Source organism: Callospermophilus lateralis, unplaced genomic scaffold, assembly GCF_048772815.1.
Source record: "Callospermophilus lateralis isolate mCalLat2 unplaced genomic scaffold, mCalLat2.hap1 Scaffold_181, whole genome shotgun sequence".
NCBI lineage: Eukaryota > Metazoa > Chordata > Mammalia > Rodentia > Sciuridae > Callospermophilus > Callospermophilus lateralis.
Window position 1 is genome coordinate 336,675 of NW_027512846.1, and position 26,195 is coordinate 362,869.

The window sequence follows — 26,195 nt, forward strand, 5'->3', positions numbered from 1 at the left end:
ACCTCTGTACTTAGATAGGTTACACATTCCTTCCTGTTTCTATGTAAAAAGTTATCCTGGATTTAGATTTTGTTTGGAAATGAGGATAGACATATGGTGACAAGTTGATAATCCAGTGAAGAATTGTGGCCCACTACCATGATCCAGAAACAGCTGTCTTTTGTGTGGTGTGCATTTATGTGAATGAGCATGGGGTGGTATCTCTGAGCATGTCCATGTGTAATAATTGTGTATGTGTTTGTGAGGCTATGGGAGCTTCTTCAGAAATTCTCTTCTAACATGCCCAGAACAAGCATCAATTTTCTAAAAATAAAAACCCACACTAATGCATGATTTGCTTGATATAATTTTTTCCCACTTCATGACACCCAAATGTAGTTTTGGTTAGTAGGCCCTCTCTGTAGACAGAAATGTTGCTGAGCCAAAAGATCCAGGTTCTTCACTCTGTAAGTGAAAGAAGCATTAAGAGTTCAGGAAATTATCCTGATGGTGATGCTTTGGGTTAGGGAACTGTGTACATCACTTAGTGATATAACACACTTCAGGTTATTACAATATATAAGTAATAACTAATCTCCTACAAAGATGTGAAATATTTTGCATATTTTAAAGTGGTCTCAGTGGTCATCTCTAGAGAAAAACATACTCCTAAAGGTACAAAATACAAAAAAAATATATCACACCTGGTTCCAATCTACTGGAAACCCAAAGCTGTGTTTCCCATTCATTCTTGTTCTTTTTTATTGGTTATTCAAAATATTACAAAGCTCTTGACAAATCCTATTTCATACATTAGATTCAAGTGGGTTATGTACTCTCATTTTAACCCCAAATACAGATTGCAGAATCACATCAGTTACACATCCACATTTTTACATAATGCCATATTAGTAACTGTTGTATTCTGCTACCTTTCCTATCCTCTACTATCCTCCCTCCCCTTCCCTCTCATCTTCGCTCTCTACCCCATCTGTTGAAATTCAATTCTTTCTCTGGATTTTATTCCCTTCCCGCTAAAATTATCTTTTTTTTTTATTGTTGGTTGTTCAAAACATTACATAGTTCTTGATATATCATATTCCACACTTTGATTCAAGTGGGATAGTAAGGATAGGAAAGGCAGCAGAATACAACAGACACCAGTATGGCAATATATAAATCAACAGAAGTGTAACTGATGTGATTCTGCAATCTGTATACGGGGTAAAAATGGGAGTTCATAACTTAAATTATCTTATATGTAATTGTGTATATCAATGAAGGTCTCTTTCCATTTCCATGCAATTTCCCTTTTCTCTCCCTTTCCCTCCCACCTCATGTCTCTGTATAAAGTTGATCTTTTCCTCCTGCTCTTCCTGCCTGCTCTGTTCATAGTTGTTCTCATTATAACAAAGAAGACATTTGGCCTTTGATTTTTTAGGGATTGGCTAGCTTCGCTTAGCATAATCTGCTCTAATGCCATCCATTTCCCGGCCAATTCCATGAATTTGTCATTTTTAGTGCTGCATAATACTCCATTGTGTATAAATGCCACTTTTTTTTAATCCATTCATCTATTGAAGGGCATCTGGGTTGGTTCCACAGTCTAGCTATTGTGAATTGTGCTGCTATGAGCATCGTTGTGGCAGTATCCCTGTAGTATGCTCTTTTAAGGTCCTCAGGGAACAGTCCGAGAAGGGCAATAGCTGGGTCAAATGGTGGTTCCATTCCCAGCTTTCTCAGGAATCTCCATACTGCTTTCCAAATTGGCCGCACCAATTTGCAGTCCCACCAGCAATGTACAAGAGTACCCTTTTCCCCACAACCTCTCCAGCACTTGTTGTTGTTTGCCTTCATAATGGCTGCTAATCTTACTGGAGTGAGATGGTATCTTAGGGTGGTTTTGATTTGCATTTCTCTGAATGTTAGAGATGGTGAGCATTTTTTCATGTACATGTTGATTGATTGTATGTCCTCCTCTGAGAAGTGTCTGTTCAGGTCTTTGACCCATTTGTTGATTGGGTTATTTGTTATCTTATTGTTTAATTTTTTGAGTTCTTTGTATACTCTGGATATTAGAGCTCTATCTGAAGTGTGAGGAGTAAAAATTTGTTACCAGGATGTAGGCTCCCTATTTACCTCTCTTATTGTTTCTCTTGCTGAGAAAAAACTTTTTAGTTTAAGTAAGTCCCATTTGTTGATCATAGTTATTAACTCTGGGCTATGGGTGTCCTATTAAGGAATTTGGAGCCCGATCCCACAATATGTAGATTGTAACCAACTTTTTCACTTTAAGGCGCAGAGTATCTGATTTGATATCAAGGTCTTTGATCCATTTTGAGTTAAATTTTATGCATGGCGAGAGAAAGGGATTCAGTTTCATTTTTTTGCATATGTATTTCCAGTTTTCCCAGCACCATTTGTTGAAGATGCTATCCCTCCTCCATTGCATGCTTTTATCCCCTTTATCAAATATAAGATAGTTGTAATTTTGTGGATTCGTCTCTGTGTCCTCTAATCTGTACCATTGGTCCACCTGCCTGTTATGGTACCAGTAACATGCTGGTTTTGTTACTATTGCTCTGCAGTACAGTTTGAAATCTGGTATCACTATACCTCCTGATTCACACTTCCTGCTTAGAATTGCTTTTGATATTCTGGGTCTTTTATTTTTCCATATGAATTTCATGATTGCTTTATCTATTTCTACAAGAAATGCTGTTGGGATTTTGATTGGCATTGCATTAAACGTATAGAGAACTTTTTGTAGTATCGCCATTTTGATGATGTTAGTTCTTCCTATCCATGAACAGGGTATATTTTTCCATTTTTTAATGTCTTCTTCTATTTCTCTCTTTAGGTTTCTGTAGTATTCATTGTATAAATCTTTCACCTCTTTTGTTAGATTGATTCCCAATATTTTATTTTTATTGAGGATATTGTGAATGCAGTGGTTGTCCTCAATTCCATTTCAGAAGATTTGTCACTGATATACAGTAATGTCTTTGATTTATGAGTGTTCATTTTATATCCTGCCAAATTGCTAAATTCACTTATTAGCTCAAGTAGTTTCTTTGTACAAGCTTTTTGGTCTGTTAGATATATTATCATATCATCTGAATATGTGATAATTTAAGTTCTTCTTTTCCTATTTTTTAGCCATTAATTTCTTTTGTCTGTCTAATTGCTCTGGCTAGTATTTCGAGGACTAAATTGAAGAGAAGTGGTGAGGGAGGGCATCCCTGTCTTGTTTCAGATTTTAGTAGGAATGCCTTCAATTTTTCTCCATTCAGAATGATGCTAGACTGAGGCTTAGCATATATAGCTTTTACAATGTTGAGGTAAGTTGCTGTTATCCCTAGTTTTTCTAGTGTTTTGAATATAAACGGATGCTGAACTTTGTCGAATGCTTTTTCTGCATCTATTGAGATGATCATGTGGTTCTTATGGTTAAATCTATATATGTGGTGAATAACATTTATTGATTTCTAAATATTGAACCAGCCTTGCGTCCCGGGGAGGAATCCTACTTGATCATGGTGCACAATTTTTTTGATATGCTTTTGTATTCGATTCACAAGATTTTTTTTGAGGATTTTTGCATCTGAGTTTATTAGAGATATTGGTTTGTAGTTTTCTTTTTTTGAAGTGTCTTTGTATTATTTCAGGATCAGTGATGTTGGCCTCATAGAATGAATTTGGAAGAGCTCCTTCTTTTTCTATTTCTTGAAATAACTTGAATAGTATTCGTATTAATTCTTCTTTGAAGGTTTTGTAAAACTCTGCTGTATATCCATGTCGTCCAGGGCTTTTCGTGGTTGGTAGTCTTTTGATGGCTTCTTCAATTTCCTCTTTTGTTATTGGTCTGTTTAAATTGTGTGTATCTTCCTGACAATCTGGGCAAATCATATGACTTAAGAAATTTATCAATATCTTTGCTATCTTCTATTTTATTGGAATATAAAGTTTCAAAATAATTTCTAATTATCTTCTCTATTTTTGTAGTGTCCATTGTGATATTGCCTTTTTCATCCCGTATGTTAGTAATTTGAGCTCTCTCTGTTCTTCTCTTTGTTAGCTTGGCTAAGGGTCTGTCGATCTTATTTATTTTTTCAAAGAACCAACTTTTTGTTTTATCAATTTTTTAATGTTTTTTTTTGTTTCAATTTTATTGATTTCTGCTCTGATTTTAATTATTTCTTGCCTACTATTACATTTGCTGTTGTTTTGCTCTTCCTTTTCTAGGGCTTTGAGTTGAAGTGTGAGCTCATTTGTTTGTTGTTTTTTTCATTTTTTGAGGAATGACCTCCAGGAAATGAATTTTCCTCTTAAAACTGCTTTCACTTTGTCCCATAGATTCCAATATTTTGTGTCTGTATTTCCATTCATCTCCAAGAATTTTTTGATTTCCTCCTTTATGTCTTTTGTAACCCATTGATCATTCACTAATATATTGTTCATTTTTCATAAGATGTATGATTTTTCCATCCTTCTTTTATCATTGATATCCAGTTTCATTCCACTGCAATCAGATAAGTTCCATGGTATAATCTCCACACCTTTATATTTACTAATAGTTGTCCTATGGCATAATATATGGTCTATCTTTGAGAAGGATCCATGTGCTGTTGAGAAGAACATTGTATCCACTTGGTGATGGTTGATATATTCTATATATGTCGGTTAAGTCTAGGTTATTGATTGTGTTATTGAGTTCTCTAGTTTCTTTATTCAGCTTTTGTCTGGAGGATCTGTCCAATGGAGAGAGCGGTATGTTGAAGTCACCCATAATTATTGTGTTGTGGTCTATTTGTCTCTTGAACTTGAGGAGAGTTTGTTTTATTAATGTTTCAGCACCATTGTTTGGTACATATATATTGATAATTGTTATGTCTTGTTGGTGGATGGTACCTTTTAATAGTATGTAGTGTCCTTCTTTATCCCTTTTGATTAACTTAGGTTTGAAGTTGATTTCATTCGATATGACAGTGGCCACTCCTGCTTGCTTCGGGGGACCATGTGAGTGGTATGATTTTTCCCAACCTTTCACCTTCAGTCTGTGTATGTCTTTTCCTATCAGATGAGTCTCCTGAAGGCATCATATTGTTGGATTTGTTTTTTTAATCCAGGTTATTAGCCTATGTCTCTTAATTGGGGAATTTAAGCCATTAACATTTAAGGTTATTATTGAAATATGGTTAGTACTAGCAGTCATGCTTGTTTATTTATTTATTTTAATATGGATAGTTTTTTCTTTTTGGTTATTTTTTTTCCTTACTTTTACTGAGTTACCTCCCACTGTTAGTTTGGGGTGCTGTTTTTTAATTCCTCTTCTTGTAGTGTTTTGCTCAAGATGCCATGCAGTGCTGGTTTTCTGGATGTGAATTCTTTTAACATTTATTTATCATGAAATATTTTAATTTCATTTTCAAATCTGAAGCTTAATATTGCTGGATACAGTATTCTTAGTTGAAATCCAATATTTTTTATCATTGGAAATACGTTGTTTCAGGATCTTCTCGCTTTCAACGTCTGTGATGAAAAATCAGCCGTTAACCTAATTGTTTTACCCCTGAATGAAATCTTCCTCCTTTCTCTCGTAGCTTTTAATATTCCCTTTTTGTTCTGTATGTTGGATATCTTCATAATTATGTGTCTTGGAGTTGATCTATTATGGTTTTGAATGTTTGGGATCCTGTAGGCTTCCAGGACTTGGCAATCCATTCCACCTTTCATATTTGGGAAGTTTTCTAAGATTATTTCATTCAATAAATTGTTCATTTCTTTGGATTGATGCTCTATGCCTTCTTCTATTCCAATGACTCTCAGGGTTGGTTTTTTTATGACATCCCATGTCTCTTGAATAGATTGCTCATGCCTTCTAAGCATCCTTTCTGTGTTGACAATATTCTTTTCAAGTTGATAAACTTTGTCTTCATTATCTGATGTTCTGGCTTCTACTTGATATAGTCTATTTGTAATATTCTCATTTGTTATACTCTGGTTTCTCTTCAGATCATATAAATTTTTTGCCTTTTAATATTCTCGTTTGAGTTTTTAATTTGGTTTATGGTTTCCTGCATTTCTAAAATTACTGTTTGTTTTATTTTCTCAATCTCTATTTCGTGATAGAGCTCGTTCTTTGACATTTCAATTTGCTTATTTAATTCGTTTTCAAAATATACGTTCATTGTTTGAACTTGCTGTCTAAAGTCTTCTCTAAGATTCCAATCAATCTGAGTTAGGTATGCCTTGACTTCTTTGTCTGTCTATTTTTCTGGTGCCTCTAGGTTCTCCTTTGTATTTAAGTTGTCCTGCATTGTTTGTGCTCCTTTTTCCCTTTGTTTTTTTCATGGTGCTCAAGTTACTTCCCAACTCTGTTTGACTGCTGTGTTTCTGTTTTCTCCTTTAAATTTGTTTTGGTTTTTATATTTCCACTATCTCTCCTTTGTGTTAGGAGACAATGTTTCGAGATGTTGGATTTAATTGTGATATAAGGTAAATTCATTGGTTTCATCAAAGGCCTTCAGATTTTGATTGCATATAGAGAACTAAGGTTTGGACTTAAGATTTTATGTAAAGATTGGTTGATTTGATTGTATGGAGGTTAGGATACGTTAGCTTCTTTGGGGGGGTCACTCAAATGCAGTCGGATATTAACAAGAGAATAGACAGGAGTTCTTGGGGGTAGTTAAGGGCTTGGGTGGACTATACACCTATTCGTAGTATTCATCTATTTGCATTTAGTAAGTTATATGTAGTCTGGTTGTTCATGCTGTTTTATTTTAGCAATCTGTCATAACCTGGCGATGGTGACGTCAGTTTTACAAGATGTTGGCCGCTGGCTTCATTGGTGGACTTTAAGTTGTGGGGGATAGAACTGGACCGCTTCCTTCCTTCATCTCAAACCCCGAACTCATCCCAGAGCTCAGAGAGGGTACAGCCAGCAGGACTTCACAGAATCAGTAGTGCCATTTCTATCTGCTTGCTGGTCACTTCTCGGCGGCACCTCGCAGTCTGTAGCCACGGGGCGGGCCGCAGGGCGGGCGGCGGATCAGTCAGCCTGGATCTCTGGTCGCACTGGTGGCTCGCATTTGAGACTCAGTAACCGGTCCTTGGTGATGGAAATCCTTCCTCTAGGTTTCGGTGCACGCCAATATAGCTGGAAATTCCTAACAAGATATCTTTTTGTTGTTCTAACCCTGTATTCACCTGTGCAGTGATGTGTTACACGGGGTGTGATGCACTCTATTTGCGGCCATCATTCATTCTTGTTCTTATATTTGCTGTATATTTTCACTGATGTCCATATCAAGAAATGCTCTGAACTATTCATAAGCCTTAAATCAGTATACTAATCATTATTCTGCATCCTCCTAGTTCACCCAAATGACATGGTGGAGTTCATTCCTGGAGAAAGCATGGATCAAGAGGCCCCATCAGAAGCCATGGTAAGGTTGCTTATCTTCCTCTGAAATTCAAGTGTTGCTCTTTAGTATCTCTTTCTCTTGTAATATGATATGGTTTCCTGGAGATGACATACACAATTTCCTGAGTGTGCAGATTCTCATTAGGGTGTCTGTTGCCAAATGAGACCTCACTGAAGGCAATATAACAAGAAAGAGTATAAACTACACACCGTATAATAACAAGCTTTGTGCCTGGATACGATTTTCCATCCTGGTCATCAAATTCCTTAATTATCACCTAATATATACCTGTGACACAAATCCCCTAGAAAAGCTTGTGTCATTTGGTGCGAGTACATTTGCTATCTCTTCCCTTGATTTGCACACATTCTCATTGAATATTTGAATGTCACCAATAAACAAAAGACTTGTGCACACAGGTCAAATCATGGCTTGATGTTCATAGTGACTCCTTTTCTGTATTCACAGGAGGAATCAAAAGGATCCATAATTGGTATGTATCCTGGGCTCACTCTCTTCCTGTTTGAAAATGTACATAATGCCAAGGGTCAGAGAGTCTTCCTTCATTTTGAGTGCAGAGACTCAGTGATTCCACTACCTCCTTGAGAATGAGAAGTGAGGGGTTTGTGGTCTAAATTGATTTAAAAAATATCTATGGCCATTCTGCATATTTCCTTGAAGCACCTATGTGAGTTGAGCAAAGTGGTTAGGTCAATGAGAGTTTTATACATGTGTCTTTGTGTGCATTCACGCAACATGATTCTGAGTGTGACTTTGTGTTCGTTTTTGCACATTTGTTTGTTTCTCTAGATATATACATGCCATGAGGCCAACGTCCATATGTTTAAACAAAAAAAAGCCATCTCCATTAGATCATGATTTTGTATATGTGTAAATAGATCAAACTGTAAACCTTCCATATGTGCAGTTTATTCCACACCAATACCTCAATTAACATGCAAAACTTATCCCATGAAAACCCAGAAAATTTTCATGACACTCTATAAAGGAAAAACTCCATTTCAATCCTGTCACTGCACCAGTAGCAACTTCATTTAATAGCAAACTTTACCTGTCAGTACGTGCTATATTTAATCAGTGCATGTGATCGTTCACAACACTTCACTCATGAAATATTTTCACGTTCATATACATTTTTTGTGGGAGGTGTCAGAATTCATCTTCCAATCCCCATTCTAGGCCCAAGTTTCTGGACAGGGTCAATCCTTAACAATGACCCTCAGGTCTACCAATGCACTATGCTCACTTATGGTGGGCATCTGAGACAGAGGAGATGCACAGGCCACACATTACTGTAACTAATGAAGGTCTTACTTTGCATGTTCCAACTGACACTGAAAGCTACCTTATTGGGTTTTTTTGTAGACACTACTTTGTAGAAACATGTTTTCACTGGATGGATTTTAATGGGGCCTCATCAGCACAATTGCAGCTCATCTAGTTACACAGCAAAAGGTGGGCTGTAGTGAAGATCCAGCTCAGCACAGCAGTGGTGTCCGATCCCTAGTTTATGTCTGTGCTGCCCCCTGTGTGGCCTGCAGAATATCACATTGACATTATATATGATAGGTCTTCATAATGTCAGTCCCAAATTCTCTCTGGTTCCTTCTATTTATACATACATGGATACTGACACTGACTGGTCACTGTGAGGGTAGAACCACTGTGGTCATCATTCCTTCTCATCCCTGAACTCCTTCCTGTGCAGAGTGTCTTCATCTTAGTCCATGACATCTTTTGATAATTGCAACTTTGAGCTAAGATCTCACTTGTTCAGCATGTGGGGCTCTACAATGAACCAGGTATCCACCAGGGATCTCACCAGGACCAGCCAGAATCAGTAGGGAAGTGAAGAAGATAGCATTGTGTCCAAGCTTTTCACACACATTTCTCATGAGCTCTAGGTGGGTTGTGCTTGACTTTGAGGGGAGACATCAGGATACTTTTTTTTAATTGGTTGTTCAAAACATTACAATGCTCTTGACATATCCTATTTCATACATTAGATTCAAGTTGGTTATGACTCCCAATTTTACCCCAAATACAGATTGCAGAATCATATTGGTTTCACATCCACATTTTTACATAATGCCTTATTAGTAACTGTTGTATTCTGCAACCTTTCCTATCCTCTACTATCCCCCCTCCCCTCTCCTCCCATCTTCACTCTCTACCCATCTACTGCAATTCATTTCTCTCCTTGTTTATTTTCCCATTCCCCTCACAACCTGTTATATGTAATTTTGTATAACAATGAGGGTCTCCCTCAATTACCATGCAATTTCTCTTTACTCTCCCTTTACCTCCCACCTCATGTATCTGTTTAATGTTAATCTTTTCTTCCTGCTCTTCCTGCCTGCTCTGTTCTTAGTTGCTCTCATTATATAAAAGAAGACATTTGGTATTTTCTTAAGGGATTGGCTGGGTTCACTAAGCATAATCTGCTCTAGTGCCATCAATTTTCCTGCCAATTCCATGAATTTGTCATTTTTTAGTGCTGCGTAATACTCCACGGTGTATAAATGCAACTTTTTTATCCATTCATCTATTGAAGGGCATCTGGGTTGGTTCCACAGTCAAGCTATTGTGAATTGTGCTGCTATGAACATCGTTGTGGCAGTATCACTGCAGTATGCTCTTTTAAGGTCTTCAGGGAACAGTCCGAGAAGGGCAATAGCAGGGTCAAATGGTGGTTCCATTCCCAGCTTTCCCAGGAATCTCCATACTGCTTTCCAAATTGGCTGCACCAATTTGCAGTCCCACCAGCAATGTACAAGAGTACCCTTTTCCCCACAACCTCTCCAACACTTGTTGTTGTTGGCCTTCATAGTGGCTTCTAATCTTACTGAAGTGAGATGGTATCTTAGGGTGGTTTTGATTTGCATTTCTCTGACTGCTAGAAATGGTGAGCATTTTTTTCATATACTTGTTGATTGATTGTAAGTCCTCCTCTAAGAAGTGTCTGTTCAGGTCTTTGGCCCATTTGTTGATTGGGTTATTTGTTATCTTATTGTTTAATTTTTTGAGTTCTTTGTGTACTCTGTATATTAGGGCTCTATCTGAAGTGTGAGGAGTAAAAATTTGTTACCAGGATGTAGGCTCCCTATTTACCTCTCTTATTGTTTCTCTTGCTGAGAAAAAAACTTTTTAGTTTAAGTAAGTCCCATTTGTTGATTCTAGTTATTAACTCTGTGCTATGCATGTCCTATTAAGGAATTTGGAGCCTGATCCAAACATATGGTCTATCTTTGAGAAGGACCCATGTGCTGCTGAGAAGAATGTGTATCCACTTGCTGATGGTTGATATATTCTATATATGTCGGTTAAGTCTAGGTTATTGATTGTGTTATTGAGTTCTATAGTTTCTTTATTCAGCTTTTGTCTGGAGGATCTGTCAAATGGAGAAAGCGGTGTGTTGAAGTCACCCATAATTATTGTGTTGTGGTCTATTTGACTCTTGAACATGAGGAGAGTTTGTTTTATGAATGTTGCAGCACCATTGTTTGGTGCATATATATTGATAATTGTTATGTCTGGTTGATAGAAGGTTCCTTTTAATAGTATGTAGTGTCCTTCTTTATCTCTTTTGATTAACTTAGGTTTGAAGTTGATTTTATTCGATTTGCATATGGCCACTCCTGCTTGCTTCGGGGGACTATGTGAGTAGTATGATTTTTCCCAACCTTTCACCTTCAGTCTGTGTATGTCTTTTCCTACCAGATGAGTGTCCTGAAGGCAGCATATTGTTGGATTTGGTTTTGTAATCCAGGTTATTAGCCTATGTCTCTTAATTGGGGAATTTAAGCCATTAACATTTAAGGTTACTATTGAAATATGGTTAGTACTACCCGTCGTGCTTGTTTATTTATTTATTTTTATATGGGTAGTATTTTCTTTTGGTTATTTTTTTTCCTTTCTTTTAATGAGTTATTTCCCACTGTTAGTTTGGCTAGCTGTTTTTCAATTCCTCTTCTTGTAGTGTTTTGCTCAAGATGCCATGCAGTGCTGGTTTTCTGGCTGCGAATTCTTTTAACTTTTATTTATCATGAAATATTTTAATTTCATTATCAATACTGGATACAGTATTCTTGGTTGGAATCCATTATTTTTTATCGTTGAAAATACGTTGTTCCAGGATCTTCTTGCTTTCAACATCTGTGATTAAAAATTAGCCATTAACCTAATTGGTTTACCCCTGAATGTAATCTGCCTCCTTTCCCTCATAGCTTTTAATATTCTCTCCTTGTTCTCTATGTTGGATATCTTCATAATTATGTGTCTTGGAGTTAGTCTATTATGGTTTTGAATGTCCGGGGTCCTGTAGGCTTCCAGGATTTGGCAATCCATTCCACCTATAAAATCTGGGAATTTTTCTTGGATTATTTCATTCAATAAATTGTTCATTCCATTGGTTTGATGCTTTATGCCTTCTTCTATTCCAATGACTCTCAGGATTGGTTTTTTTATGACATCATATATATCTTGGATAGATTGCTCATGTCTTTTAAGCATCCTTTCTGTGTTGACTATATTCTTTTCAAGTTGATAAACTTTGTCTTCATTATCTGATGTTCTGGCTTCTAATTGATCTAGTCTATTTGTAATATTCTCGGTTGAGTTTTTAATTTGGTTTATGGTTTCTTGCATTTTTAGGATTACTGTTTGTTTTTTTCTAAATCTCTATTTCGTGATAGAGCGCGTTCTTTGACATTTGAATTTTCTTAATTAATTCTTTTTCAAAATATACGTTCATTGTTTGAACTTGCTGTCTAAAGTCTTCTCTAAGAACACATTCCATCTGAATTAGGTATGCTTTGACTTCTTTCTCCATCCATTTTTCTGGTGCCTTTAGGTTCTCCTTTGTATTTAAGTTGTCCTGCATTGTTTGTGTTCCTTTTTCCACTTGTATTTTCATTGTGCTCAAGTTACTTTCCAACTCTGTTTCACTGCTGTGTTTCTGTTTTCTCCTTTAAATTTTTTTTGTTTGTTTTTTATACTTCCACTATCTCTCCTTTGTGTTAGGAGAAAATGTTTCGAGATTTTGGATTTAATTGTGATTTAATGTAAATTCATTGGTTTCATTACAGGTCTTCAGATTTTGATGGCATATAGAGAACAGAGGTTTGGACTTAGGATTTTATGTGAAGGTCCGGTGATTTGATTGTTTGGAAGTTAGGATACATTAGCTTCTTTGGAGGGGTACTCAAATGCAGCCAGATATTAACAAGAAAATAGACAGGAGTACTTGGGGGTAGTAAAGGGCTTAGGTGGACTATAGACCTATTCGTAGTATTCATCTATTTGCATTTAGTAAGTTATAGGTAGTCTGGTTGTTCATGCTGTTTTATTTTTGCAATCTGTCGGAACCTGGCGATGGTGACGTCAGCTTTCCAAGTTGTTGGCCTCTGGCTTCCTTGGTGGACTTTCCGTTGTGAGGGATACAACTTGACCGCTTCCTTAACCCATCTCAAACCCCGAAATCATCCCAGATCTCACTGAGGGCACAGCCAGCAGGACTCCACAGAATCCGTAGCGCCATTTTCCTCTGCTTGCTGGTAGCTTCTCGGCAGCACCCCACCATCTGTAGACACGGGGCGGGCCGCAGGGCCAGCGGTGGATCAGTCAGCCTGAATCTCTGGTGGCACAGTTGGCTTGCGTTTGAGACTCACTAACCGGTCCTCGGTGATGGAAATCCTTCCCCTAGGTTTCGGTGCACCCCAATTTTGCTGGAAATTTCTAACAAGATAGCTTTTTGTCGTTCTAACCCTGTATTCATCTGTGAAGTGATGCGGTACACTGGGTGTGATACACTCTATTCGCAGCCATCTCTCATTCTTGTTCTTATCTTTGCTGTATATTTTCACTGATATCCATATCAAGAAATGCCCTGAACTATTCATAAGCCTTAAATTTGTATACTAATCATTATTCTGCATCCTCCTAGTTCACCCAAATGACATGGTGGAGTTCATTCCTGGAGAAAGCATGAGTCGAAGGACCCCATCAAAATCCATGGTAAGGTTGCTTATCTTCCTCTGAAATCCAGTGTTGCTCTTTAGTTTCTCTTTCTCTTGTGTTATGATATGGTTTCCTGGAGATGACATACACAATTTCCTGACTGTGCAGATTCTCATTGGGGTGTCTGTTGACAAATGAGACCTCACTGAAGGCAACATTAACAAGAAACAGTATAAATTACACACTGTATGATAACAAGCTTTGTGCCTGGCTATGGTTTTCCCTCCTGGCCATCGAATTCCCTAATTATCACCTAATATAGACCTGTGACACAAATCCCCTAGAAAAAGCTTGTGTCATTTGGTGAGAGTACATTTGCTATCTGTTCCCTTGATTTGCCCACATTCTCATTGGATATTCGAATGTCACCAAGTAAACAAAAGACTTGTGCACACAGGTCAGAGCATGGCTTGATGTTTATAGTGACTACTTTTCTCTATTCACAGGATGATTCAAAAGGATCCATAATTGGTATGTATCCTGGGCTCCCTCTCTTCCTGTTGAAAATGTAGATGATGCCCAGGATCAGAGAGTCTGCCTTCCTTTTGAGTGCAGAGTCTCAGTGATTCCACTACTTCCTTGAGAATGAGAAGTGAGGGGTTTTTTGTCTAAATTGATTTAAAAATATCTATGGTCATTCTGCATATTTCCTTGAAGCACCTGTGTGAGTTGAGTAACGTGGTTAGGTCAATGAAAGTTTTATATATGTGTCTCTGTGTGCATTCATGCAACATGATTCTGAGTGTGACTTTTTGTTCATTTTTGCACATTTTTTTGTTTCTTTAGATATATACATGCCAAGATACCAATGCCCACATGTTTAAACAAAAAAAGCCATCTCCATTAGATCATGATTTTGTATATGTGTAAATAGATCAAACTGTAAACTTTCCATGTGTGCAGTTCATTCCACACCAATACCTCAATTAACATGCAAAACATATCCCATTAAAACCCAGAAATTTTCACGACACTCTATAAAGAAAAAGTTCCACTTCATTCCTGTCACTGCACCAGTAGCAACTTCATTTAATAGGAAACCTCACCTGTCAGTAGGTCCTATATTTAATCAGTGCATGTGATTATTCACAACACTTCACTCATGAAAAATTTTCACTTTCATATACATTTTTTGTGAGAGGTGTCAGAATTCATCTTCCAATCCCCATTCTAGGCAAAAGTTTCTGGATAGGGCCAATCTTTAACAGTGACCCTCAGGTTCACCAATGCACTATTCTCACTTATGGTGGGTATCTGTGTCAGAAGAGATGCACAGGCCAGATATTACTGTAACTAAGGAAGGTCTTACTTTGCATGTTCCAACTGACACTGAAAGCTACCATTTTGTGTGTTTTTGTAGACACTACTTTGTAGAAACATGTTTTAACTGGATGGGTTTTCATGGGGCCAGATCAGCACAATTTCAATTCATCCAGTTACAGAGCAAAAGTTGGGCTGTAGTGAAGATCCAGCTCAGCACAGCAGTGCTGTCTGATCCCTAGTTTAGGTCTGTGCTGCCCCTTTTGTGGCCTGCAGGATATCACATTGACAGTATATATGATAGGTCTTTATACTGTCAGTCTCATATGCTGTTTGGGTCCCTCTATTCATACATACATGAATAATGACACTCACTGGTCACTGTGAGGGTAGAAGAACTGTGGTCATCATTCCTTCTCATCCCTGAACTCCTTCCTGGGCAGAGTGTCTTCATCTTAGTCCATGACATCATTTGGTAAATACAACTATGTGCTAAGATCTCACTTGTTCAGCATGTGGGGTTCTACAATGAACCAGGTATCCAACTGGGATCTGACAAGGACCAGTCAGAATCAGTTGGGACGTTAAGAAGATAGCATTGTGTCCAAGCTTTTCACACACATTTCTCATGAGCTCTATGTGGGAAGTGCTTGACTTTGAGGGGAGCCATCAGGATCGTTTTTTTTTTTTTTATTGGTTGTTCAAAATACTACAAAGATCTTGACATATCCTATTTCATACATTAGATTCAAGTTGGTTATGAACTCCCAATTTTACCCCAATACAGATTGCAGAATCACATCAGTTACACATCCACATTTTTACATAATGCCCTATTAGTAACTGTTGTATTCTGCAACCTTTCTTATCCTCTACTATCCCCCCTCCCCTCTCCTCCCATTTTCGCTCTCTACTCCATCTACTATAATTCATTTCTCTCCTTGTTTATTTTTCCATTACCCTCACAACCTCTTATATGTAATTTTGAATAACAAGGAGGGTCTTCCTCCATTACCATTCAATTTCTCTTTTCTCTCCCTTTCCCTCCCACTCATGTATATGTTTAATATTCATCTTTACTTCCTGCTCTTCCTCCCTGCTGTATTTCTAGTTGCTCTCATTATTTCAAAGAAGACATTTGGTATTGGTTTTTAAGGGATTGGGTACTTCACTAAGCCTAATCTGCTCTAGTGCCATCCATTTCCCTGCAAATTCCATGATTTTGTCATTTTTTGTGCTGTGTAATACTCCATGTTGTATAAATGCCACTTTTTTTGTCCATTCATCTATTGAAGGGCATCTGGGTTGGTTCTACTGTCTAGCAATTCTGAATTGTTCTGCTATGAACATCGATGTTGTAGTATCCCTGTAGTACGCTCTTTTTAGGTCTTCAGGCAATTGTCCAAGAAGGGCAATAGCTGGGTCAAATGGTGGTTCCATTCCCGGCTTTTCCAGGAATCTCCATACTGCTTTCCAAATTGGCTGCACCAGATTGCAAGGCCACCAGCAATTTTCAAGAGTACCCTTTTCCCCACATCCTCTCCAGCACTTGTTGTTCTTTGACTTCAGAATGGCTGCAAATCTTACAGGAGTGAGATGATATCTTAGGGTGGTTTTGATCTGAATTTCTCTGAATGTTAGAGATGATGAGCAATTTTTCATGTACTTGTTGATTGATTGTATGTCCTCCTCTGAAAAGTGTCTGTTCAGGTCTTTGGCCCATTTGTTGATTGGGTTATTTGTTTTCTTATTGTTTAATTTTTTGAGTTCTTTGTATACTCTGTATATTAGGGCTCAATCTGAAGTGTGAGGAGTAAAAAGTTGTTCCCATGATGTAGGCTCACTATTTACCACTCTTATTGTGTCTCTTGCTGAGAAAAAAACTTTTCATTTTAAGTAAGTCCAATTTGTTGATTCTTGTTAATAACTTTTGTGCTATGGGTGTCCTATTAAATAATTTGGAGCCCGACCCCACAATATGTAGATGGGAGCCAATTTTTTTTCTATCAGACGCAGAGTCTCTGATTGGATAACTAGCTTCTTGATCCACTTTGAGTTAATTTTTGTGCATGGCGAGAGGAGGGTATTCAATTTCATTTTGTTGCATATGTATTTCCAGTTTTCCCAGCACCATTTGTTGAAGATGCTATCCTTCCTCCATTGCATGCTTTTTTCCCCTTTATCAAATATAAGATAGTTATAATTTTGTGGGTTTGTCTCTGTGTCCTGTAATCTGGCTATTGGTCCACCCGCCTGATTTGGAACCAGTACCATGCTGTTTTTGTTACTATTGCTCTGTAGTACACTTTGAAATCTTGTATCACTATACCTCCTGATTCGCACTTCCTGCTTAGAATTGCTTTTGCTATTCTGGGTCTTTTATTTTTCCATATGAATTTCATGATTACTTTATCTACTTCTACAAGAAATGCCATTGGGAGTTTGATTAGCATTGTTTTAAACCTATAGAGAACTTTGGGTAATATCGCCATTTTGATGATGTTAGTTCTTCCTTTCCATGAACAGGGTATATTTTTCCACCTTCTAAGGTCTTCTTCTATTTCTCTCTTTAGGGTTCTGTAGTTTTCATCGTATAAATCTTTCACCTCTTTTGTTAGGTTGATTCTCAAGTATTTTATTTTATTTTATTTTATTTTTGAAAAAATTGTGAATGGGGTTGTTGTCCTCATTTCCATTTCAGAAGATTTGTCACTGATATAAAGGAATGCCTTTTATTTATGCGTGTTGATTTTATATTCTGCCATTTTGCTCAATTCACTTATTAGCTCTAGTAGTTTCTTTGTACAACCCTTTTGGTCTGTTAGATATGTTATCATATCATCTGCATATGGTGATAATTTAAGTTCTTCTTTTCCTATTTTTTGTGCCGTTAATTTCTTTTGTCTGTCTAATTTCTCTGGTTAGTATTTCGAGGACTAAATTGAGTACAAGTGTTGAAAGAGGGCATCCCTGTCATGTTCCAAATTTTAGAGGGAATGCCTTCATTTTTCCTCCATTCAGAATGATGCTAGCCTGAGGCTTAGCATATACAGCTTTTACAATGTTGATGTAACTTCCTGTTATCCCTAGTTTTTCTAGTGTTTTGAACATAAAGGGATGCTGAACTTTGTTGAATGCTTTTTCTGCATCTATAGATATGATCATGTGGTTCTTATGGTTAAATCTATTTATGTGGTGAATAACATTTATTGATTTCTGTATATTGAACCAGCCTTGCATCCCGGGGATCAATTCTACTTGATTAAGGTGCACAATTTTTTTGATATGCTTTTGTATTTGATTTGCCAGAAATTTATTGAGCATTTTTGCATCTAAGTTCATTAGAGATATTGATCTGTAGATTTCTTTCTTTGATGTGTCTTTGTTTGGTTTTGGGATCAGGGTGATGTTGGCCTCATAAAATGAACTTGGAAGAGCTCCTTTTTTTTCTATTTCTTAAAATAACTTGAAAAGTATTGGTATTATTTCTTTTTTGAAGGTTTTGTAAAACTCTGCTGCATATCCATCTGGTCCAAAGCTTTTCTTGGTTGGTAGTCTTGTGATGGCTTCTTCAATTTCCTCCTTTGTTATTGGTCTATTTATATTGTGTGTATCTTCCTGACTCAATCTGGGCAAATCATATGACTTAAGAAATTTATCAGTAACTTCGCTATCTTCTATTTTATTTGAATATAGGGTTTCAAAATAATTTCTAATTATCTTCTGTATTGCTGTAGTGTCTGTTGTGATATTGCCTTTTGCATCTCGTATGTTAGTAATTTGAGCTCTCTCTCTTCTTCTCTTCATTAGCATGGCTAAGGGTCTGTCAATCATATTTATTTTTTCAAAGAACCAACTTTTTGTTTTATCAATTTTTAATGTTTTTTTTGTTTGTTTCAATTTGGTTGACTTCCGCTCCAATTTTAATTATTTCTTGCCTTCTACTATATTTGCTATTGTTTTGCTCTTCCTTTTCTACGGCTTTGAGATGAAGTGTGAGCTCATTTATTTGTTAGTTTTTCATTTTTTGAGGTTTGACCTCCAGGAAATGAATTTCCCTCTTAAAACTGCTTTCATTGTGTCCCATAGATTTCACTATGTTGTGTCTGTATTTCCATTCATCTCCAAGAATTTTTTGATTTCCTCCTTTATGTCTTTTGTAACCCATTTATCATTCAGTAACATATTGTTCATTTTCCATGAGATGTATGATTTTTCCTTCCTTCTTTTATCATTGATATCCAGTTTCATTCCACTGTAATCAGATAAGATGCATGGTATTATCTCCGCACCTTTATATTTTCTAAATGTTTTCCTATGGCATAATATATGGTCTATCTTTGAGAAGGATTCATGTGCTGCTGAGAAGAACGTGTAACCACTTGATGATGGTTGATATATTCTATATATGTCGGTTAAGTCTAGGTTATTGTTTAGGTTATTGAGTTCTATAGTTTCTATTCAGCTTTTGTCTGGAGGATCTGTCCAATGGAGAGAGCTGTGTGTTGAAGTCACCCATAATTATTCTGTTGTGGTCTATTTGACTATTGAACTTGAGGAGAGTTTGTTTTATGAATGTTACAGCACCATTGTTTGATGCATACATATTGATAATTGTTATGTCTTGTATGTGGATGGTTCCTTTTAATAGTATGTAGTGTCCTTCTTTATCCCTTTTGATTAACTTAGGTTTGAAGTTGATTTTATTTTATTTGACTATGGCCACTCCTGCTTGCTTCGGGGCACCATGTGAGTGGTATGATTTTTCCCAACCTTTCACCTTCAGTCTGTGTATGTCTTTTCCTATCAGATGAGTCTCCTGAAGGCAGCATAATGTTGGACTTGTTTTTTTTCATCCAGGTTATTAGCCTATGTCTCTTAATTGCGGAATTTAAGCCATTTACGTTTAAGGTTACTATTGACATATGCTTAGTACTAACCTCATGCTTGTTTATTTATTTATTTTAATATGGCTAGTTTTTCCTTTTTGTTTATTTTTTCCCTTCCCTTTACTGAGTTACCTCCCACTGTTAGTTTGGGGTGCTGTTTTTTAATTCCTCTTCTTTTAGTGTTTTGCTAAGGATGCCATGCTGTACTGGTTTTATGGCTTTGAATTCTTTTAAGTTTTTGTTTTTATAATGAAATATTTTAGTTTCATTGTCAAATCTGAAGCTAAATTTTGCTGGATACAGTATTCTTGGTTGGAATCCATTATTTTTTAGCAGTTGAAATACGTTGCTCCAGGATCTTCTCGCTTTCAACGTCTGTGATGAAATATCAGCCATTAACCTAATTTGTTTACCCCTGAATGTAATATGCCTCCTTTCTCTCGTAGCTTTTAATATTCTCTCCTTCTTCTGTATGTTGAATATCTTCATAATTATGTGTCTTGGAGTTGGTCTATTACGGTTTTGAAGGTTTGGGGTCCTGTAGGCTTCCAGGATTTGGTAATCCATTCCATCGTTCATATCTGGAAAATTTTCTAGGATTATTTCATTCAATAGATTGTTCATTCCTTTGGTTTGAACCTCTATGCCTTCTTCTATCCCAATGACTCTTACGTTTGGTTTTTTTATGACATCCCATTTCTCTTGGATAGATTGCTCGTTTCTTTTAAGCATCATTTCTGTGTTGACTATATAATTTTCAAGTTGAAAAAATTTGTTTTCATTATCTGATGTTCTGGCTTCTGCTTGATCTAGTCTATTTGTAATATTCTCGTTTGAATTTTTAATTTGCTTTATCATTTCCTGCATTTCCAGGATTACTGTTTGTTTTTTTTTTTGTTTTTTTTTTTTTTTGAAATTTCTATTTCGTGATAGAGCTCATTCTTTGACATTTGAATTTGATTATTTAATTTATTTTCAAAATATACTTTCATTGTTTGAACTGGCTGTATAAACTCTTCTCTGAGATTCCATTCCATCTTAATTAGGTATGCCTTGACTTCTTTCTCCATCCAATTTTCTGGTGCCTCTAGCTTCTCTTTTGTATTTACGTTGTCCTGCATTGTTTGTACTCTTTTTTTCCCTTGTTTTTTTATGGTTCTCAAGTTACTTTCCAACTCTCTTTGACTGCTGTGTTTCTGTTTTCTCCTTTAAATTTGTTTTGGTTTTTATAGTTCCACTATCTCTCTTTTGTGCTAGGAGATGATGTTTAGAGATTTGGATTTAATTGTGATTTAAGGTAATTTCATTGGTTTTATTAAATCCTTCAGATTTTGATGGCATATAGAGAACTGTGGTTTGGACTTAGGATTTTATGTTAAGGTTGGGTGATTTGCTTGTATGGAGGTTAGTATATGTTAGCTTCTTTGGGGTGTTACGCAAATGCACGCGGATATTAACAAGAGAATAGACAAGAGTACTTGGGGGTAGTTAAGGGCTTAGGTGGAGTATAGACCTGTTTTTAGAATTCATCTATTTGCATTTGATAAGTTATATGTAGTCTGGTTGTTCATGCTGTTTTATTGTTGCAATCTGTTGGAACCTGGCGATGGTGAAGTCAGCTCTTCAAGATGGTGTCCGCTGGCTTCCTTGGTGGATTTTCCATTGTTGGGGATAGAACTGGACTGCTTCCTTCTCCAATCTCAAACCCCAAACTCAGCCCAGAGCTCAGTGAGGGCACAGCCGGGAGGACTCCACAGAATCCGTAGCACCGTTTCTCTCTGCTTGCTGGTCGCTTCTCAGCAGCACCCCACTGTCTATAGCCGCGGGGTGGGCCGCAGGGCGGGTGGCGGATCAGTCAGCCTGGATCTCTGGTCGCACTGTTGGCTCACGTTTGAGACTCAGTAACCGGCCCTCGATGATGGAAATCCTTTCCCTAAGTTTCGGTGCACCACAATTTTGCTAGAAATTTCTAACAAGTTTGCTTTTTGTCGTTCTAACTCTGTATTCATCTGTGCAGTGATGCGGTACACTGGGTGTGATACACTCTATTCGCAGCCATCTCTCATTCTTGTTCTTATCTTTGCTGTATATTTTCACTGATGTCCATATCAAGAAATGCCCTGAACTATTCATAAGCCTTAAATTAGTATACTAATCATTATTCTGCATCCTCCTAGTTCACCCAAATGACATGGTGGAGTTCATTCCTGGAGAAAGCATGAGTCGAGAGACCCCATCAAAAGCCATGGTAAGGTTGCTTATCTTCCTCTGAAATCCAGTGTTGCTCTTTAGTTTCTCTTTCTCTTGTAATATGATATGGTTTCCTGGAGATGACATACACAATTTCCTGACTGTGCAGATTCTCATTGGGGTGTTTGTTGCCAAATGAGACCTCACTGAAAGCAACATTAACAAGAAACAGTATAAACTACACACTGTATGATAACAAGCTTTGTGCCTGGCTATGGTTTTCCCTCCTGGCCATCGAATTCCTTAATTATCACCTAATATAGACCTGTGACACAAATCCCCTAGAAAAGCTTGTGTCATTTGGTGAGAGTACATTTGCTATCTGTTCCCTTGATTTGCCCACATTCTCATTGGATATTCGAATGTCACCAAGTAAACAAAAGACTTGTGCACACAGGTCAGAGCATGGCTTGATCTTCATAGTGACTCCTTTTCTGTATTCACAGGAGGATTCAAGAGGATCCATAATTGGTATGTATCCTGGCCTCACTCTCTTCCTGTTGCAAAATGTAGATAACGCCAAGGGTCAGAGAGTCTTCCTTCCTTTTGAGTGCAGAGACTCAGTGATTCCACTACCTCCTTGAGAATGAGAAGTGTGGGGTTTGTGGTCTAAATTGATTAAAATAAATCTATGGCCATTCTGCATATTTCCTTGAAGCACCTTTGTGAGTTGATCAGCGTGGTTAGGTCAATGAGAGTTTTATACATGTATCTCTGTGTGCATTCTTGCAACATGATTCTGAGTGTGACTTTGTGTTCGTTTTTGCATATTTGTCTGTTTCTCTAGGTATATACATGCCAAGATGCCAATGTCCACATGTTTAAACAAAAAAAGCCATCTCCATTAGATCATGATTTTGTATATGTGTAAATAGATCAAACTCTAAACTTTCCATGTGTGCAGTTCATTTCACACCAATACCTCAATTGACATGCAAAACATATCCCATCAAAACACAGAAAATTTTCACGACACTGTATAAAGAAAAAGCTCCACTTCATTCCTGTCACTGCAACAGTAGCAACTTCATTTAATAGCAAACCTCACGTGTCAGTAGGTCCTATATTTAATCAGTGCATGTAATTGTTCAGAACACTTCACTCATGAAAAATTTTCACGTTCATATACATTTTTTTTTTGTGAGAGGTGTCAGAATGCATCGTCCAACCCCCATTCTAGGCACAAGTTTCTGGACAGGGCCAATCCTTAACAGTGACCCTCAGGTTCACCAATGCACTATGCTCACTTATGGTGGACATCTGAGACAGAGGAGATTCAAAGACCAGAAATTACTTTAGCTAAGGAAGGGCTTACTTTGCATGTGCCAACTGACACTGAAAAATACCTTATTGGGTCTTTTTGTAGATACTACTTTGTAGAAACATGTTTTAACTGGATGGATTTTCATGGGGCATGATCAGCACAATTCCATCTCATCTAGTTACAGAGCAAAAGGTGGGCTCTATTGAAGGTCCAGCTCAGCAGAGCAGTGGTGTCTGATGCCTTGTTTGGGTCTGTGCTGCCCCCTGTGTGGCCTGCAGAATATCACAATGACAGTATATATGAAACGTCTTTATACTGTCAGTCTCAAGTACTGTCTAGGTCCTTCTATTCATACATACATGGATACTGACACTGACTGGTCACTGTGAGGGTAGAACCACTGTGGTCATCATTCCTTCTCATCCTAGAACTCCTCCCTGTGCAGAGTGTCTTAATCTTAGTCCACGACATCATTTGATAAATGCAACTCTGTGCTAAGATCCCACTTGTTCAGCATGTGGGGCTCTACAGTGAACCAGTTATCCACCAGAGATCTGACCAGGACCAGCCGGAATCAGTAGCGAAGTTAAGATAGCATTGTGTCCAAGCTTTTCACACACATTTCTTATGAGCTCTAGGTGGGATGTGCTTGAATTTGAGGGGAGCCATCTGGATCTTAATGTTGACTTTGTTTATGTCGATTCCTCAGGCCCTCAGAGAGTTCCTGGCACTTTTCACTTTTGCATGACACCGCAGTCTACTTATAAATGAGGAGTATGAGTAGTGAGAACATGCTAGCAAACTGACTCCACAGTCTACTTATAAATGAGGAGTATGAGGAGTGAGAACATGCTAGCAAACTGCTGTCCACGGAATCCCGGGGGAAGGAAATTCTTGTCTGCTTCATCTTTGAACTCCTGGTCTTGGCCATCCAAAATAACAGTATTTTTAATTTAATTTTATTTTTTATACAAAACTTTCAAAGTGGCCAGTAGACCCATGTGGATAAAGCAGAGGACATTCCCATTCTCTTCTGGACCGCTGCTCTGATGATGGCACAGTGTATGTTTTGTGAGTTTATATTCCTGAAACTGTTGGCATCACAGTTTGCATGTCAGCTTGGTCTGTTTCAACGAGAAAGGGATAATGTCCCAATGGAAGGAAGTAGTTAATATTTGACTCCTTACAGCTCCACTCTCTCATTAGAAGGTTTGCAATTGTTTGCAGCATCCTGTTTGAGGCCTCTGACTCCCCAGAACCCAGAGAGGGTCTGAGAACCCAGAACAGAGATGTAGATCATCCTGACTATTAATATTAGTATCACTATATTTTTCTTTCCAATAACGAAACCCAGAAACTGAATAAATTATACAGGTGGGTGTGTTTAGCTTACAGTTCTGCAGGTACAAGAGCATGGCACTAGCAAACACTTTTTTTTAGTGAATACCCTCTTAGCTGCATTGCGTGATTGGTGGTGTCTGCAGGGATGCAGGTGCAGTAGAGAGACATCACATGGCAAGACACGAAGCCAGCAGGTATCAGTTGATTCATTTGCTCTTCTTATATAACAGGATCTAACAAGGGTTTGAGAAATCTGTATTCTTACTTCTGACTCTTGTACCGTCAAATGTCCTCACCACCTCCAAGCAGACCATTCCTCACACAGATTTCACAAATCTCATTGTGGCCATACTGAGCACCAAGCCTCAATCACACAATCCAGTGTGGGATAAAAAACATCCAACCCTAGCAACCATCATAAGATTAGTTGTGTAGAAGAAAGAATGAGTCAATCTTAAGTAACTCAGTTGATGATGTCTGTGTCTCTAAAGGTTGGACATGGAGCAAAGATTATGATTCAAGCTGTGACGAGGGAGAGCCTGCAGGTAGGAACAGCACTTGGGGTATGACAAAATGGGAAAGGTTTCATGGTAAGATTTGAGTTCACCTACTCATGTGGGAAATAAGGAATGGGAATAAAATTGAGAAAACAGAAATATGTATTATTTTCATAAAAAGAAGGGTTAGTAGACCTTCTGACATCCTGTTCATAAGAAGACAACTTTTGCTTTGAAAGGAAAACACAATTTTCCATGTTAAGTCCCATTCTGTCCTAAATTTGCCTCTAATAAACATCAAGTAGCCTGGCTTTCATTATTGATTATTTTTTGGCATTGTGCATGAAAGAAATAAGATCTGCACTTTAGGTTTGACCCACAAGGGAAAGAATCTAGTGGGACATACTTTCTTAGAAGCACTTTGCAAACCTGTAATTGAAGCTCTCACTAGTGATAAGTAGTGAGTAAGAAGTCACAACTCCCCTCTGAATGTTATCTTTTTAGAGCAGCACTTTCTCTTCTGTGTTTTGTCTATTTCTGGTCGAAAATGAACTCCCAAATGTGGGCAACTTAAAGAAAATTGTTTCTGTGCTCCCTGGACAGGCCACTGTGTTCTCCTGTAAAAGAGTGGGGAGAAGTTCCTCCGTGAACATGTTTCTAACCTCCAGTCTTTGTCTAATTCCCAAGCACTTGAACTAGGGAAAATCTGAATTTGCTTGTATTTAAGAGGTCTAAGTCCAGAAAATCAGGAAGACTGTGGCTGTCTCTTGGAAGAACAGGATGACACAGAATCCCTACCAAGTACAATGGCAGAATGTGAACTGGTGGAAAAGAGCTCTTGGGATGCTAGATCTATTTCTCATTGCAGAGGTGAGGTGATGGAGACCACGAGACAGGAATGCAGACAAAAGGAAGAATGGAGAGCTTTGACTGTGCATTCTAGAACACCAGGAGCAAGAGCAACTTAAGTTCTCACCTTGAATTTAACTCTGCCTTTCCTTTTTTAAGGCCACATCATGACCATCACGGCAATAGTCCACAAAGAAAACATAGAAAGTGATTCAGAGGATGAGGAGGAGGACAAAAGGACAAGAAATCTGCAAGTAATTGATTTTCTATTGGTTTCTCTTAATTATTCTTTCTTATGTAAAAACTCTGTAGATTTTCCATGTTTCATCTTTCCCACATTTTATGACTTTTCTAAAGGTGCTTTCCTCATCCAGATCTTTGAGGTCCTTGGACCTTC